Source organism: Chiloscyllium punctatum, chromosome 28, assembly GCF_047496795.1.
Source record: "Chiloscyllium punctatum isolate Juve2018m chromosome 28, sChiPun1.3, whole genome shotgun sequence".
NCBI lineage: Eukaryota > Metazoa > Chordata > Chondrichthyes > Orectolobiformes > Hemiscylliidae > Chiloscyllium > Chiloscyllium punctatum.
This window is the reverse complement of record NC_092766.1, coordinates 42,934,842-42,954,554: the sequence shown is the minus strand read 5'-3', so window position 1 is coordinate 42,954,554 and position 19,713 is coordinate 42,934,842.

Here is a 19,713-nt window from a genome sequence, read left to right as displayed (position 1 = left end):
TTGAAAATAGCCCCAGCCTATTCAAACTCTCCCTGTAGCTGTAACTCTCCAACACCTGCAACAATATTTTAAATCTCTTCTGTACCCTTTCAAGTTTGACAACATCTTTCCGACAGCAGGGAAACTGGAATTAAAGGCAATATTACAAAAGTGATCAAACCAATGTCCTGTACAGATGCAACGCCTCGTGAAAATGTTTAGACACAAAGCACGGACCAATAAAGGGAAGATCACCAAGTGCCTTCTTCACTGCGCTGTCTACCTGTGACGGCAATTCCAAGGAACAGAGAACCTGCCCCACAAGGTGACACAGTAGCTCAGTGACTCGCATTGCTGCTTCAGAGCGCAGCGATCTGGGTTTAACTCTATCCTTGAATGACTGCCTGTGTGGAGTTTGCACATTCTCCCCGTGTCTGCATGAGTTTCCTCCGGATGTTATGTTTTCCTCTGACAGTATAAAGATATATAGATAAGGGTAGATCGGCCATGCTAAATTGAGTAAAGTACCCAGGGATGTGCAGGCGAGGTGGATTAGTTATGGAAAATGCAGGCTCAGAGGGATAGGGTAGGGGTTTGTCTAGTGGGATACTGTTTAGAGGGTCGGTGTGGCCTCGATGGGCCGAAAAGCCTGTTTCCTAACTGTAGGGATTCGATAACTTCTATGGAATTCTCCTTGATTGGCAGCTTTCCACAGGACCCTACCTACATGTCTTGCCTTGATATTTTTTGCCAAAATGCTACACCTCACATTTCACTAAAATAAACTCTATCTGCCACTCCTCGGCTCACCTAAGCAAAGTCCCATTATAGTCTGAGAGATCATTCATCACTGTCGACGACACCACCAAATCTGGTATTATCTACAAACTTACTGACCATACTTCATATACTCAAATGTAAATGATTTGTATAAGTGACAAAAGGCAGTGGACCCCCTATTGATCTTTGCGGCACGCCACTGGTCACAGGTCTCCACGTTTAATGAACAAATGTCACTGTCACGCCCTGTCTCCAATATTCAAGAAAAGTTTGGACCTAAATGGCGAGTTCTCCCTGGATCCGAGGAAGTCTAACCTTGCTAACCAGTCTACCATGTAGACCATTTTGGTAATCTTACTGAATTCCATAAAGACACCATCCACTGTCCTGTCTTCATCAATCATCTTCAACACTTCCTCAAAAGATTACACCGAGTCAGTGAGACGTGATCTCCAATGTACAAAGCCCTCTTCAGTCCTTGTCTTTCCAAATACATATCGATCTTTTTCCTCGAAATCCCCTCCAACAATTTAGTCACCATTGACGTCATGTTCACCAATCTAGAGTTACCTGTTTTTTCTTTACTTTCTTAAATAATTGCACTATGTTAGCAGGCCTCCAGTCTTTTGACACCTCACCTGTGAAAATCAATGTTACAAATATATCAGCAAAATGCATAAGCAATCTATTTCCTAGCTTCCCGCAAACATCTGGGATACAACTGATCAGGTCCCAGGGATTAGTTCACCTTTATGTGTTTTAAAATGTCCAACACCTCCTTGTAATATAGACACTATTCAAGGTATCATTGCATATTTCTTCATTCTCTCGCTTTTGTAACCTCCTCCACATTAAATACTGAGGAGAAATACTTGTTTAGTATCCCTCAAATTTGTTGTTGTTCCATAAATAGGTAGCCTTACTGATCTTTAAGGGGCCCTATTCTCTCCCTAGTTAATCTTTTGCCATTAAAGGATTTGTAGAATTTCTTCAATGACTCATTAACCCAATTTCTAAAGCAATCTCTTGTCCACATTTTCCTGGCCCGATTTCCCGATTGATGATACACTTGCTGCCCATATACACCTCTCGGGATTCACTTGATCTCAGCTCTGTTTACCTGACATATGCCTCCTTCCTTACCTTGACCAGACCATCAATATATCTAACCATCCAGCACTCCCTGCACCCACCAGCCTTGGCCCTCTCACTAATAGGAACACGTTGGCTCTGAACTCTCTGAAACCACATTTTGATGGCCTTGCATTTACCAACCATCCTTTTACCTGTGAATAGGGTATTCCAATCAGCCTTTCACTGGGCACGCCTAACATTTTCAAAATTGGCCTCATTCAAAGTTAGAACTTTAATGTTGACATCAGGTATTTCCGATTCCATAATTAATTTAAAACTAATGTTTATGCATAACAAACTTGAAAGTTAAATAAACACTTCCTGTGCCTCTATAACGGGCTCGAGAGACTGAATAGGCTCCTCCTGTCCCTCTGTATTACACTGGAAATGCTGTCCCTCTGTAATAGACCCAAGAGACTTAATGGCCTCCTCCGGTTCTTCTAAACACACTCGAGAGGCTGCATGGCCTCCTAATGTCCCTGTGTAACAGATCCGAGACACAGCAACCTGCGGATTACGAGCAGCCAGTAAACTGTATCTAATGGAGTCCCATTCCTTTTCAGTTACAGAAACACAAATAACACAATGTACTCCAGGTGCCCTCTCAGTGACACCTCATACAGCTGCAGCGACAAATCTCTTTGTTTTGAATGATTCTGCTGGCAAAATGTGCCAATATTCCAACTTTCTACCTTTTCAAGTAGCAACAGGTAAATATGGGCTGAATGGCCTTCTCCTATCCCTCTGTAAGGGGCCCATAGGGACAGAATTGCTTTGGTCTGTTACTGAGCAGCAGTCTCAATGTTCTGTCTCAAGGTTATGAAAGGATTTGAAAACAGGGCATTAAACCCAGGAGTAGCCTCACACTGGTCAATAAGTACCGTACTTTGTTTCAGGTATCTAGAAACTTGCCCACCCGACGTTTGTTTTTATACGCAGCAGATCTGTCATTTTATAACTGCCTATTTTCATAAGCAGAGTGGAACATATATAGGCCGCTGCAGTGTTCTGTTAATACTCTTATATACAAGGGAAAAAAGATTTAAAATATTGAAAGATTTATGGTCCATCCCTCAGCAACCCTTATCCATTCCGTCCAAAACCAGTAAATGAAAAGTGATGTTTTGAATTGGTTAACTGAGCCTACTTGTTCAGTGACTGTGATTAATGCCAATCTCCATGGATTCTAATTATCCCAGTGGAGGGTTTCCATCTTTTAATGATAAATGGGCTCCGTTCAATGTGTCAACCCATAACATGAGCAGAGCATCAGGGATCAGCAGTTCCAGAGAGAAGGGGAGGAGAAATCAGAATCTGAGAACATGAGACTGGAATGTTCCAACAATCGATCAGAATCTGAGAACATTAGACTGAAATATTCCAACAATGGATCAGAATCTGAGGACATTAGACAGGAATATTCCAACAATATACAGGAGCTTGTCTGATTATGTTTGGTATCTTTCTGAATTTGATTGGTTGTCATTATCATCGCAGATCTATTTCGCTCTTCTCATTATTCAATACTTTTATTATCCCTTCCTGGCTATCGTTGGTGTTCCTGGTGAGTGTCACTATCCAGATTTTGTTTTCTATACACCAGTTATGAGTGTATTATTGTTATTTCATATTGTCTACACTTCCTGCCACTGTTATTGTTCCTGTTGAATCTCACAATCCACACATTCACTCTACAGACCACTACTAACTGCATCAATGAAGGTGTTCAATTACTGTCTCGCTCTCTGCTCTGGCAGTGTTACTCACGGGTCTCTATGTTGAACTATTCAGTTTCAGGGGAGAACCACAATGCATTGTCTCATTGCCTTTGCTGTTAAGAGCATGGAGGACACTTTCTACTCTTCTGGTTACAAACTCAACTTCCTTCCACTGTTTCCATCCCATTCCTGGCCAATATCTGCAGCTGAAACAGTCAGGTCACAACTGTGGGAGATCCCTTTGACTATGAGCTGATTCTTAACACCATATCCTGAACATGTCTAACTTGAAACACTCACCACTCCAGAATATATCTCACTGGTTTATTCCATCTGTTGTTTGAACCTTGAGCTATGAAATACAATCTTAATGAAGCCAATAATCTGCTGCTGACACTCCCGGCTTCAAACGTGCTGAAGCAAATCTGATTCAACCTCACACCAGACTCCCATCCATCTGTCATTCATGTGCACGCCGATAGATATTGCTATTGTATCTGGCAATGCCTTTATTTTGACATTCTCAAACACCTTAGCTCATCTGCCATTGAAACTTCTCTCGTTCTCACTACTGATTAACAAAAAGCTTGCCTGTTGTTCGTATTTAAAATAATTTCCTCCATGTGCGTTCCTTCTCAAACAATGAGTTTTGCATTCAACCACGCCAATCGCGCGCACGCACACACACACACACTCTCAGTCTCTGATGAACACACACACACTCACACACGCACACACGCGCGCAGAGAGAGCAAACCTTCCCACTGTAAGCAGTAAATCTGTTGTGAGTATATTTAGCATATGATAGTAGAGTTTGCAATACTCTCTATGCTGTGCAGATAGTGCAGTTTACTGAGCAACACACTAGCATGCTCTGCAGAGCTCTCCATGCTGGGCTGTCATCTTGTCCCAGTTTATGTTGTTTGTGGTGTTCTGTGAAGCACATTGAGAACTTGATGTAACAAACCATTTCAGCTGATCTGACAATGTCTTTATTCAATGTTCTCATTCTTGTAATTTTACTCACGAGGATCTCACTTCGCCAGTTAGTCCCACTGCCCTGATGTTTTCCACATATTTCCACAACATCTTTTCAGTTAATTAACTGTCTGTTTCTGTCTTTAATGTGAATCTCTTGTCCCTTTCTTTCTTTCCCTGGTCTTGGGTTTTGTCTCCCTAGTGTATCGAGTGCTGGCATTGTGTAGCTCAGAAATAATGAAATGGGGTGTGTCAGGCTGTTGTTCACTTCCCGGTATGTCCCATGTGATGGTCCATGGACAAGCGTGTTTCAGAAGTTATGAGAAACATTCTTGTAATTTGGTCTGTACCTGTGGCTGTCTCTCTCAGGTGACCATGCGATTAGTAACAAAAGGAAGCCCACTGAGTGAAGGACCACGCATATAAATTGCCTGACAATGCTGTCACTTTTTTAATAAAAGGTTATTTTCTCCCTTTTTTTCAGTAAGAGGCCTTAAAGGCAAAACTTCCTACTGAAAACGGCTCAAGTAAATAACTTATGGGGCTTTTAGGGTTTTTAAATAAATAGCAGTAACAATGGCCAACTGGCACAGACCAGGATTTCTTGTTTTGTTTTATATTGTAGCTGTAACAATCACCAGGTCCCAGAAGGGTTGTAAGATTCAGTAAATTATCCACAGCTGCTATTCTCTCTGGAACCTCACTTGACGGTGTTTCCTCCTGGATTGGAGAACTGTATGCAAGTATGCATGTCTGAATGTTCTTTTTTGCCAAGGGGTGTGTTTATGGGATGTTGATATATTGGAACAGTTCATTCGTAGAAGGTACTGTATCCATTATTCGGTTAAGATTGCCAATAGAAAAATTATTCTAAATTCATCTTCATTTCTAATTGGATTTTCATTAGAGTGTTTAAATATATTGTATTTTGCTTCATGGTGAGTGGTTTGAATAGTTTGACATCTGGAACACCCAACTCACGTCTACCTTTAAAATAAGGAAAGGTTGGCATCCAACCTACCTTCTTAAAATAGTTTGAGGCAGCCTAGTTCGACTATAGCAAACTGGGGACTCTTGTCCGGTTCTAAATCGATAATACAAAATTGGATTTAGAATTTGCAAACAGGCCATTCTCCCCAACAAGTCCACACCGATCCTCCGAGGAGTAACCTACACAGACCCATTCCTCTACCCTATTATTACACATTTACCCCGACGAAGGCAAATAACTCACACATCCCTGAAAACTATGAACAATTTATCATGGCCAATACACCTGACGTGCACATCTTTGGATTATGGGAGGAAACCAAATCATCCAGAATAAGCTCATGCAGACATTGGAGAGTATGCACCAGGAGGTTATTGGGTTCAAAGGTCGCCTATGGTAGTTGATAGTGTCTTTTTCTGGATGTTGAGTTTGCTTGGTTTAAACAGTATTTTGTATATAAAGATTCAGTCATTAAGAGTTCTCTGGGTGTGGAAAAGTGAAGTTGGCGGTTTCACAAAAGGTAATGATGGTAAAGCTTTAGGAATTGACAGACAACCTGGAGTTAGGGTTGCGATTGTCTGTGAGAAAATGAGAGATAATTACAGCTATAGATCGGCAATTACGTTTAGTGGAACCGCCATCAGACTCTTCGGAAATGGCTGGAATTCAATTTCAAATGATGGTCTTTGAACTTGAGAAGGAATTGAAAGAGTTTGAATTATGATGAAAAGTAGAAATAAAAGAAAGGGAAACGAAGAGAAAAGAGAGAAAAGGACAGAACAAAAGCAGAGAGTTTCAACTTAAAAAGTTAGCAATTAGAGACGAAAGTTGATATAGAAGGCGAAGATGAAGGTAGAATGTCGGTGGGATGAGGAGGATAGTGCGGTTGAGCAACCCTATTGTAACCAATGGCCTAACGAGGTTCCGTTTAAATGCATCCAGGCATTCTCTAAATTTGATGAGAAGGATGGGGAAGCCTTTTGAATTTCATTTGAGAAAGTGGCTAAACAAATGCAGACACCAGTGACCATGTGGATTTATTTGATCCAAAGCTGATAGGTATTTGCATCCCTATCAGAAGAGGTATCTGGCCAGTATGGAGTGGTGAAGAAAGCCATCTGAAGTGCATATGAGCTTGGGCCAGACACTGACAGACAGCGTTACAGGAATCTAAAAGAGGGTCCCTGGTTAAACGCACATTGAGTTTGAAAGGATCAAACAAAGTAATTTTGAAAGGTGGTAAGGGTATTAAAAAAAGAGCAAATCTAAGACACTCTTAGAAAGATTCTTACTTTGGAGAAGTTCAACCATTCACTTCCTACAGTCGTGAAAACTCGTGTGGAAGAGCAGAGTTAAAACGGCAAGATTAGAGGCTGAAATGGCTGATGATGGTGATTGAGTTCAGAAATCAAAGTTTGGTTTCTGTGAGAGATGGAGAAGAATGTGCGAGGTCTTGTTAAGGTTTACAGGCATAGGCCAGGAGTAGCAGGTAAAGAGGTTAGAGCATTAAGAGGTACAGAAGCATGTAATTCTTTTATGCTGAGACATGAGAAGCTATGTCATTCAAAAGGACTATTGGAGAGATGAGAAGTGCTCCATTATGTAACGTGTGGTTGGAGTGTCCAGTGGAAACATCAACAGATTTATTCCACAATGGGGAAGGAGGCATTGAGCTTGGTGTTGGCGTTACAACATTTCGGATTTACATTGCCAATAACATACCTGAGACAAATCTTTATCACTGAACATAACCCCTTAAAGTTTTTGGAGAAGATTAGGGAGAAAAATGCCAGTCTGTTTCGATTGAGCTTATTATTGCTGCCATTCAGTTTGAAACTATATAGGTGACAGGGCAAGAAAACCTAAGTGTGGAGACTTGGATGAAGAAAGTCAAAGGCATTCTGTGGCAGGAGTAAAATGATTGAAATCGAAATAGATGTGAATATTTGTATGCTCAGAGTCAATGTAATATATATGCATTTCAGTCTACTAATAGAGGAAGATTAGGATGTCTAAAATGAATCCACCTTTGTGTATTGATGGATTATTTTATTAAAGATGGAGTTGTGATGATGCTATCACTGTAAAAAGATTATTTCCCTTGTTTTTTTTAAAGAGAGGTGTCAAAGGCAGAGGTGTAGAACTGCTGTCTGAAAACAGTTTAAATAAATAACTGAGATTTTAGGTTTCATTAAAATTTTGGTAACAATGGAAGGGCAGTGGCCAACTCTCCCAGAACAGATCACCTCATTTTGCTTTTAGCTGCAGTATTCAGAAGCTGCTGGGGATCCCAGAAGGGTTGGAAGTTTCAATACATGATCCCCAGCTGCTTTTCTCTCTGAGATCTCTGTTCAGCTTGTTTCCCCCTGGATTGGAAAACTGCTGTAAGGATCTGTATTTGAATATATCTTTGTGCCAAGTGGTGTAAACCAAGAAGGTACGGTATCAAAAACGTTCTTTTCTTTGATTGTATTTTAACTAAAGCATTTGAATAGATTATATTTTGCTCAATGTTGAGTGGTTTGACTAGTCACAACATAACTGGAACACACACTTCCCATCTATATTTAAAATAAGGAAAGGTTTGGGTCGAAACGGCCTTCTGGAAATATTTTGAGGGAAACTGGTCTGGTCCAAAACACTTGTAGTGAGGGGCTTCTGACTGGCTTCTGCAATTGAAAATTTATTGGAGGGGCAGGGGATGTTTTGCTGGAGGTTGTGCTGTGAGTTGCCTCAGACATTCAGGGAGACCTGAGGATTTGTTGGCCCAACTCTGGATGGAGCATGGGGACTGCAGCTACAGCATCTGAGCCTGCAACATGAACAACAAATGGAGCAGAGTCTGCAGAGAGGTGAAGCTCTGAAACCACGGAGTGAGTGTGTGTGGGGAAAGGGATCTGCTGTATCCACCCCGGATTTTCCAGGACCAATTTCCCAAACTCCACTTAACCCAGGATCAAAATATGAGGGGACCCTGACTGAACAAGGAGCTGGTCACAGAGCGGTGTCACCTCCTTCAACATGACCTGCAGCTTCACACCAGGGGGAGGATGGTGCTGCCAGTGGCTGTTAGGGTCACTGTTTCATTCAGCTTCTATGATCCAGAACTTTCCAGGCAGGACTGGGTGACATATCCATCATCTCCCAGTGTCTCAACATCAATGTCACCATTCGATGATGGAGGATATATATGGTGGATGAGGTAAATAGATTGTTTCTCCCTCAGCAGGGAGCTGCCGGTTGTATCCAGTATAGTGGGATTCCCGATGGTGTCCATGGCATCTGCAGAGTATCCATGTCAATGGGGAGAGGTAGAGGAACTGAAGGAGTTCTCTCCCTCTCCATTAATGTTACAGTGTGCCCATCACAGTACATCATGTTGGCGAATACCCACGGTCCTGGCAGCAGTCATGGTCTCTTCATTCAGAAGCAGTCAGCCATTCCCATCGTCATCGGGTCTCCACGTAGAAAGGAATTAGTATATCTTGGATAAAGTCCATCCCCTTGATGCACGTTTCAAAACACCATCCCCACCACCAATTAACCAGATCAAAGTATTCCATGTGTACGGAGAGCAATTGGGTCACTTGGAGTGTCTGGGAGCAGACGATCAGGGATGGAGCAAAACCTCCCCTGTCTGAACGGATCTGAGTGAACCCCCCAGTACACAGTATCATTAAGTCCTGTAATCCCTCTCCATTTCAGTAACATATTGCTTTCTATTATTCATGTAAATGAAATGACAGGTTAAATCATGTTAAATTCCACCTGCTAAACGATTATCTATTGCCTTTGCATTTCTGAATCTGTTTGCAGACTCTCCACCCTCTCTTGATAATTTATTCTCTTGCTTACCACAGCGACATCACCAAACTCAGCATCTGTATATTGTTCCGTCCACCTGATCATTAATATAGATTGTAAATAGTTGAGAACCAAGCGCTGGTCACTGTGTGACCCTACTGGTTACATTCCCTCCAACTGATTGAGACTGATTTATCCTGAGTGCCTGCTTCGTGTATGATACCCAGTCCTCCCCCATTCCTGTGAAACACTGTCGAAGGGTTGAATAAGAACAAGGAGCATCTGTGAGGAATCCAACCCCTCGATGACACTGATGTCAACACGGCCTCTGTTCCACTTTCCTGCCATCTCTCCACCCTAAAACTCTAGTCTCTTGTTGTAGATTGCGCCACATGAAAAAAAAACTCCACTCCATATCTACACATTCAATTACTATTAGAATGTTACAGACTTCAATGAGATCTCCTTTCATTCTTATAAATTCGAGAGTATAGGCCTAAACTGCTCAATTACTCTTCATAAGGCAAACACTTCGAATATGGAATCAATCTAATGAACCTCTTCTGGATTGCCTCCAATGGAAACACCTCATTCTGCCGGACCCCCAAACTATACTTCAGTTGCAGCCTCACTAATGCCTTGCGGAGCTACACCAACACTCCCTACCTTTGTACTCTATCCTTTTATAAATAAACACTGAAATTATGCTTGCATTTCTCATTACTTGCAGTACCTGCAGGCAGGTTTTCTGTGATATGCAAGCAGACACCCAGATCCCTCTGCACTTAAGCACTTTGAACTTTCTCTCCATTTAGATAATAATTTGTCTTTCTATTATCCTGGCAAACATGAATAGCCCCATGTTTATTCCCATTAATTTTCCTTGCTAAATTTTGGCCCATTCACGCAACCTATCCATATAGTTTTAAAATCTCTTGCATCGTCATTCCAAAGTAATTTCCCACCGATGTGAGAGTCATCTGAAAATGTGGCATTGTATTTTCTATCCCATCAACCGAGTACAGTAATACCATCGATCGCAAATGGTTGAGGCATGAGTACTGAAATCAATGGCACCCCACAAATTGCATTTGCCAAAATAAAATGACACATTTATTCCATCTGACTGCATTTTGTTGGTTAACCAATCCTCCATCCAAGCGAATAAACTACTCCTAAACCCATGTTGTGTGCTCTTACCACTTAGTCTTTGGAGAAGCGACACATCCAATGCCTTCAGGAAGACCAGAGATGTTCCATCTCCCACGATCCACCTTTTTTGTGACATCTTCAAATAACTCAAGCAAACACTTCAAACTTGATTGTCCTTTGTAAAACCATGTTGACTCTGACGGATTGTGGTTTAACTTTGCAAATGTCCTGAACAATGGACTCTAACAATTAGCCTTAAATTACAATAGTTTCTTGTTACACTTTAGTCCCTAATGTATACCATTATTATAAGTTCTTCCCTTTCGAAAACCTTCACGTTTTCTTTGAATTCCTATTTAATGGGCACAAGGCTTTAAGAGATCTGCTCCAATTACTGTGTAAGAGCCATGTGTGGCTGAATGGACTCACCATCCTGCTGGTGTACAAACTCGATGGGCTGACGTCTTTCTGGTGTTCCCATGTTGTCGTCTCCAAGGCCAGAATGATCTGCACCTGTTGATCCTTTAGAGGATTGGGAGATTATGGAATCTTACTGTTGCTCTCTAACATTTTGATGGGCTGATGGGTCTTCTCATATTTCTCCATGGAAATATTGAACGGTCTCCTCATGTATCCGGGAGATGGTTCCGAGGGGTTGATTGGTCTTCTCTTGTTCCCATACAACAGACACGTGTCGAAATTACTACTTCCTTTCTCATTAAAGAAGTCTCAGATAGTTTTTATCCTTATCTAATTCCCTTGCAATAGGCTCGGTGGGTCTGAACAGCCTCCTGTTATCCCTGTGTAACAATCTCCAGTCACTGTGTGACCTCTTCCAGTTCCTATGTTACAGACCTGAGGAGGCTGAATGGACTGATCCTGTTGCTGTTTAACAGGATACTGGTGCAGCATGTCCTACTGTTATAGGCTCGAGTGGCTGATTGGCCTCCATCTGTAAATGTATATCAGGCGCTAGGGGCTGAATAGCCTCATCCTGTTTTGGTGTAACAGGGTCGAAGGCTTGAATATCCTCCTGTTGTTCCTGTGTAACACACTGGAGAACGGAATGGTTCCTCCACTATCTGTGTAATTCGCTTCACTCGTTGACTACATCTGTCATCTATGTTGAAGTAAGATCATCCATATTTTTTGTAAACTCCAATGGCTACTGGATCAACCTGATCATCCTTTCGTTATAAGCTAGCACCTTCATTGCAGGAATCATTTGAGGGAACCATCTCTGAGCTGTTTCCAATATAACAACATCATTTCTTCACTGAAGAGATTAAATCTGTACACACTACTCCAGATGTGATCTCACTAAGACCCTGTACAGCAGCAGCAACACTTTACCAGCTTGTTGTAAGGTTCCCACCCAGGTTAGAGCTGTCTCAGCTCTCTGGGGGAATATAGTGCATTGTTGGAAAATCATTGCCCTTCTCTACTCCATCAGCATAACGGGAGATCTGGAGAAATTAAAGTTTGAGAAGATTATAAAGGATGTGGTGAGATGATCTCTACCATTATCCTCCCCAGAGCCCAAGTCGCTCAGATTCCACAGAACCTAGTAAGGTGGAGCAAACATTGATGGGAGTTATATATCAAAGTGAAAGCTGCAATACAATTGCTGGACATGTTATAAAACAGGAAATGAGATAAACACATCTGTGGGTACTGCAGTAATAATATACTGCTTACATTATATCTAAACTGTGTTAACCCAATTGAATGCTAATGCTGGGAAAATGGATTTCATGACCGCGTGTGAGATGGTTTACATGAACATTATGTTGAGCACTGAGCTCGATATCAGGTTATTGAGGAATTGGTGTTGAGTGATCAGAAGAGCTAATTGAAAATTTTGCCGGAAAGGACATTTTGGGAACAGTGACCACAATGTATTGGTTTTCTTTTATGCTGTTTGAGGACACGACAGTTTTTGTTGCATTTGAAGTAACCATTTGAAATCTGAGTCATGCAGACCATGAAGGTGTGAGGAGAAAGTGGGGACTACAGATGCTGAAGATCAGAGTCGAAGGGTGTGGTGCTGGAAAAGCACAGTCTGGCAGCATACTAAGAGCAGATAAATCGATGTTTTGGGCATAAGCCCTTCATCAGGAATAAAGCTTATTGGCCTAGGGGGCTGAGAGATAAATGAGAAGAGGATGCCGCAGGGGGGAGGTAGCTGGGATTACGATAGGTAGATGAAGGTGGGGTTGAAAGTGATAGGTGATGAAGGGAGACAGAACGCCCCATCTACTGCATCCATTAAAGACAATGTGGTCTTCTCTACATTGGCGAGGCAGGAGGTCAACTTGTGGATCATTTCAGGGAACATCTCTGGGACAATCACATTGAACGACACCATCGCCTAGTGGCTGAGCACTTTAACTCCCCTTCCCATTCTGCCAAGGACATGAGAGTCCTGGGCCTGCTCCATCGCCAAACGCAAGCCACCAGAAGCCTGGAGGAAGAAAGCCTCATCTTCTGCCTTGTGACCCTCCAACCACAGGGGATCATAGTGGATTTCCCCATTTCTCCATTTCCCCTAATCCCACTTTATCCTACTCCAACCTTCCAAATCAGCACCGCCCTTTTGAACATTCCTATGTGTCCACCTTCTTCCCTATCAGTCTGTTCCACCCTCCTTCCTCTCTGACTATCACTTTCAACCCCACCTTCATCTACCTATTAGATGAAAGGAGGCAGCTTAGAAAAATGCCAAGTGTTGCAGTAAGCCAGTGGATTCAGAGAAATGTAGGACCCAGCAAAGGATGACCAAGAAACTGAGAAGAAAATCAGAAAGAGAAAAAGCGTGCAAAAGAAAGAAAAGCATAAAGACTGCTAAAAAGCGTCTATCAATGTATCAAAAAAATAAAAATAAGGCCAAATGTGGAACAGTTGGTGTGCGTTCAGGATAATTTATTGCAGAGAACAGAGAAATCTCAGGGAAAAGAAACAGTTTCTTTGTGTCTATCTTCATGGAAGAATGTCCAGAAATTCTTCCAGAAATACCAAATGACCATGGGACTTGTGCAAGTAACGTCTAAGATCATTCTTATCAGTGTTGAGGTCATCTTTGAAAAGAAAGCTGGATTGAGTATTTATAAATCTGACAGACTAGATGTACTTCATACAAAAATTTCAGAGGAAGCAGCAACAGACATGTTGATTGCATCGCGGATTTTCACTTTATTTTCCGACACATTCCCGAAATGCATTGAGCCAATCTGGATAAGGCAAAGGTTATAAATATTATCCAACAGTTTAAGGAGAGATGAATTTGGAGAATGGTAAACTACAGACCAGATAACCTGTCATCCGCAGTCAGGTATCTCTTGGACTCGATTACAAAGAACATGCTGCTAGATATTTAGAAGGTAAAAACATAACTGGGGAGTGTGAGAATGTACCGGTGAAAGGAAAACCAGAAGTGACAAACTTTTTTTGGAATGGTTTGAAGATGATTCTTGTGGACATAGGCAATGAAGAACCAAAGGATCACGTATAGTTGGATATTCATGAGCTTTTTAAAACAACTCACATACTGAGCTCATAAGAAAAGTTAAACCGAGAGGTATGAGGAAGAACATATGCAAATGGGAAAGTAAAAATTAGGTTTACATTCATGTGAATGTAATTGGAAGATAGAGGATGTCGTGCACCAGTTGCATCGAGCATTGGTGAGACTAAACCTAGACTATTATGTATCGCTCGGAGTCCCAATCTAAGAAAGAATATACTGACTACAGAGGAACTGCAAAAGGTATTCTCCAAATTAACCCCTAAGTTGGCAAGGTTGTCTGACGGGGTAACTCAGCCTGTAATCTCGAGTTTCGAAACATGAGAGGTGATTGTAGTGAATCTTAGAAACATCGAAAGGACTGAATAACAGAGGGACCTGAGGAAGTACAAGTAGGTGAGATCTGGGAGAATCCCATGATATTCTACACGGACAAGTAGAACAGAATAATCAGCAAACAGTCAGTGTACATTGGAAACCAAAGGGGCAATCTGTGTGTCAAGCTGGAGAACATCGATGGATTGTAACATGAGACCTTCACATCTATTTTACTTGGGAGAAGGAGGATGCAGGTACAGAATTCAAGAAGATGGACTGGACAACTCTTGAACAGATTGATGTAAAATACGAGCAGGGATTTGAGGTTTTGTTCTGTACAAATTTGGACCAATCTCCATGTCTGAATGAGTTGTATAACAGGCGGCTGTCGGCGTCAAGGGAGGAATGACCCTGTCTGAATATTTTAATTAGAATCTGACCATAGGGGAGGTGCCAGAGAACTGGAGGACTGCGAATACGATTACACTTCACAGTAAAGGTGGGAGAGATAGTCTAGGCGACTATAGATGAACGAGTATTAGATCACTGTTAAGAAAACTTCTGGAGAAGATAGGGAAGGAGAAAATCGAACTCCAATCAGAGTCACAAGGTTTGATCAGGGATAATTATCATGACTTTATCAGAAGGGAGTCCCATCTAATGGATTTGATTGAATTAGTTTGAGGAGGTCAATTGTTTAGTTTTGTAGGAAGGCCTTTGACAAATTTCCAGCTGGGATACAGAGAAATAATGTAAAATCTCACAATATGAAGGAGACCTTGACAGGTTACAAGGAGATTTTTCTTAATGGCAGCAGACTGGGAGAAGGCTCTTTGAGCGACTGGAGACCAGTGTCCCCCGGTGTAGCACAGGAATCAGTGCTGTGTCCCTTATTGTTTGTGTTATTCATAAAAAAAGATGTGAATGTGGAGGGGGCTAGGTGGAGAGTGGAGGAGGTGTGAGAAGTAACTGTATGTTTGACATAAAGATTGACCGGTTGGTTCACAGTGAGGAGGAAGGCCTTAAGTTACAGGAAGATGCAGATGATTGGTCAGATGGGCAAATCAATGGCAGATGGAATGTAACCCTGATAGATATGAGGTGATGCACTTTGGGAGAAGGGTCCAGACAGGGGAGTACTCAATGAATGGCAGCACACTGGGAAACTCAGGGTGTGCTTCTCCACACATCCCTGAATGTGACTGGACAGGTTAATGGGCTAGGTAAGAATAGGACCTTGTGTGTTGTGTTTCCTAATCAGGGTGTAGATTATAAGAGCAATAAAGGGCTTTGGTTCGGCCAAAATGGAGTACTGTATGTGGTTCTGGGAGCCACATTCCAGGAAGGATGTGATTGTACTGGAGAGGGTGCAGAGGTGATTCACCAGGATGTTCACTGGGATGGAGCATATCAGCGACGGAGAGAGGCTGGATAAGCTCAGGTTGTTTACTTTGGAGCAGAGAAAGCTGAGTGGTCCGTGATTCAGGAGGATAAGATTATGAGGGACATGGACAGGGTGGATAGACAGCAGCTGTTCATTTTAGTCAGAGGGTCAAGAACAAATGAGCCCAATTTAAAGTGAAAAGTTTGAGGTTCAGAGAGGATTTAAATATTTTTTCACCTCGAGGATGTGGAGTTCTGGGATTATTTCCCGAGAAGGGGAATTATCACGGGTAACCTCACAATCATTAAAAAGTACTTAGACGAGCACGTGGAAGTGTCATAACATTCTAGGCTATGGGCCTGGTGTAGGAAAGTGGGACTAATATAGATTGTGCTGTATTTCTGTTGGCACAGAGTCTATGCTCCTGTGAGTGTATGGTGTGGAAGGTCAATTATTGAGCAGTCTAAGGCAGGAATTGATGGCTTTCTGAAGAGTATATTCACAAGGGTTAAAAGAGTGAACTGTAATAGCTGGTTGAATTATGTCAACGTGAGAAATATGAGAAAACAAGTGCAGTTTCCTTACAGTTTGGAACCAGAGAATAGAGAATGGGAAACAGGGAAATGGCAGAACTATGAAGCCACTACTTCAGTTCTGTCTTCACAGAACTTTCAAACAATACAAGGAAAACCAAGTCTGGTGTAGGAAAATGATAGAGTACATTGAACATAGAACATAGTAAGTAAATGGTTTAGGAGAAATTATTGTGGCTGAAAGTATTGGTCATAGGCAACACTAACGTAGATTTATGAAATGGGAATTATGTTTGAGAAACAGAATGGGAGACAAATGAAAGAGAAGCAATGGATGTAAAACATGTGGATTTTTAGAAAGATTTTGGTAAAGGTCCAAGCCCAATTTGCGAAATCAAATCTGAGTGGATTGGGGGCGAATATATGGCTATGTTTCCAGAATGGGACAGCTGGAAGGAAACGGTGAATAGAAATTAACAGACTCGTCAAGCAACAGCCTGACATTGTCTGTAAGGTATGATTCTGTGAGTATAACTATATCGCAGACACCCCATTACCTTCCCCAGATATCTCCTGTCTCATCAGGATGGACACAGCAGAAGTGGCGGCACAGTGGGATACAGTTGGAAGGGAATTGCTCTTGGAGTCCTCAACAGTGACTCCGTATCCCATGAAGTCTCGTGGCATTACTTTGCACATGGGGAAGGAAACCTCCTGCTGATTACCGTGTACCAGCCTCTCTGAACTGATGAATCAGTACTCCTCCATGCTGACCAACACTTGGAGGAAGCACTGAGGGTAGCACGGATGCAAGATCTACTCTGGGTGGGGGATTTCAATGTTCACCACCAAGAGTATCTCAGCGACAGCAATACTGATCGAGCTGGCCAGGCCCCAAAGGATATAACTGCTCGACTGGTTCTGCAGCAGGTGGGGAAAGAACCAACAAGAGGAAAATATATACTTGAACACAGCCTTACTAATCTGCCAGTTACAGAAGTATCTGTCCGTGACATGATCGGTAAGAGAGACCACCGCATAGTCATTGTGGAGACAAAATCACACCTGCACATTGAGAATAACCTCCACCATTTTGGGTGGTGCTATCACGTTGCTAAACAGGACAGACTTCGAACAGATCTAGCAGCTCAAATCTGGATGTCCATAAGGTGTCGTGAGTCATCAATAGCAGCCAAGTTGTACTCCCGCATAACCTCATGGCCTCCCGCATATCCCCCTCGCAACAATTGCCATCAATCCAGAGGATCAACATTGGTTCAGTGGAGTGTGCAGGATGGCAGGAACTGCACCAGCCATACCTGATAATGGGGTGTCAGCCTGGTGAAGCCACCAATCAGGACTACTTGTGCGCCAAACAGCATAAGCAGTAAGTGATAGACACAGCTAAGTGATCCCACAAGCAAAGGAACAGATCTAAGCTCTGCAGTACTTCCACATCTAGCCGAGAAACGTTGGGGACAATTAAACAATTCACTGGAGGAAGAGATTCCACAAATAACCCCTTCCTCCATGATGGAAGAGCCCAGCACTTCAGTGTATAAGATAAGGCTGATGCATTCGCAACAATCTTCAGTCAGAAGTGCTGAGTGGATGATCCATTTCAGCCTCCTCCAGTGGTTCTCAGCAATTCAGTTACCAGTCATCAACCAATTTGATTCAGTCCACTCGATATCCAGAAACGATTACAGATACTGGATACTCCAAAAGGTGCATAATCTGACACCATTATGTCAATAGAACTGAAAACCTGTGCTCCATAACTTGCCACTCCCCTAGCCAAACTATTTCAATACAGTTACAACAATGGCTTTTCCTGATTACTTGGAAAATTACCCCAAGTAATCATTGCTCCTGTATGTAAAAAGCAGAACAAATCCAATCCAGCCAATACCACCGTATCAGTCTCCTCTCGATCATCAGTAAAGTGGTGGAAGGTCTCAGTGTTTTTAAGCAGCACCTGCTCAGCAATAACCTGGTCAATGACGCCCAGTTTGGGCTCCTCCAGGGCCACTCAGCTCCTGAGCTCATTACCTTGATTCAAATATGGACAACAGAGCTGAATTCCAGAGGTGGGGTGAGAGTGATAGCCCTTTAAATCAAGGCTGCATTCGGCTATGTGTGGTATCAAGGGGCTTTTCCAACACTGGAATCAATGGGTATCAGGGGTAAACTCCCCGCTGGTTAGGATCATACCTGACACGTAGGAAGGTGGTCATGGTTGATAAAGGTCAGTCAACTCAGCTCCAGGACAAGTCTGTAGGAGTCCCTCGGGCAGTGACCGAAAACTTCTTCAAGGTTGCTTCATTAATGACCTTCCCTCCATTTTAAGTTCAGCAGTGGGGATGTTCGCCAATGATTATACAATGTTCTGCAACATTTGTGGCTCCTCAGATACTGAAGCAGTCTATGTCCAAATGCGACAAGATCTGGACAGTATCCAGGCTGACAAGTGGCAAGTAATATTCAGGCCATGCAAACGCCAGACCATGACCATCACCAATAAAATACAATCTAACCTGCCCCTTGGCATTCAATGGTGTTGCTATCACTGAATCCCCCAGTATCAAAGTCCTGGTGGGTAATCATTGCTCAAAAACTCACTGGTCTGGCCACATAAATACAGTAACTATAACAGCAGATTAGAAGCTAAGAATACTGCAGTGAGTAACTCACATCGTGACTTCCAAACGTCTGTCCATCATCTACAATGCATAAGTCAGAAGTGTGATGGAAGACTCCCAATTTGCCTGGATGAGTGCAACCCCAACAACACTCAAGAAGCTTTACACCATCCAGGACAAAGCAGCCAGTTTGACTGTCCCTTCATCCACAATGCTCCACCATCAACGCTCAGCAGCAGCAGCAGCAGTGTTTTACTATCTACATGCTGCAATGAAATGATTCACCAAAGATCCTCAGAGACCAACTTGCCAGCTCCTATGTCTATCTAGAAGGACAAGGGCTACAGATGTATGGAAATACCATCATCTTCAGGTTCCCTCCAAGCCATTCACCATCCTGACTTGGAAATATATCACTGCTCCTTCACAGCCACTGGGTCAGAATCCTGGGATTCCCTCCCTAATGGCATTGGATGTCAACCACAGCAGGTGGACTGCAGCGTTCAACAAGGCAGCTCACCACCACCTTCTCAAGGGTAACTAGGGACGGGCAATAAATGCTGGCCCAGCCAGTGACACCCAGATTCACGAAATAAATAAATAGAAATTAACAGAGGACGGTTGTTGAGGTGTCGCAGGGACCGGTGCTTGGGGCCCAGCTGTTCACAATGCCCTTTAAACATTTGGTTACTGGAATCAGATACAATATATCCCAGCCTGCTGACAGCACTAACGGATGTGGGATTGTGAATGGGTGAGGAGGATGTAAAAAAGCAC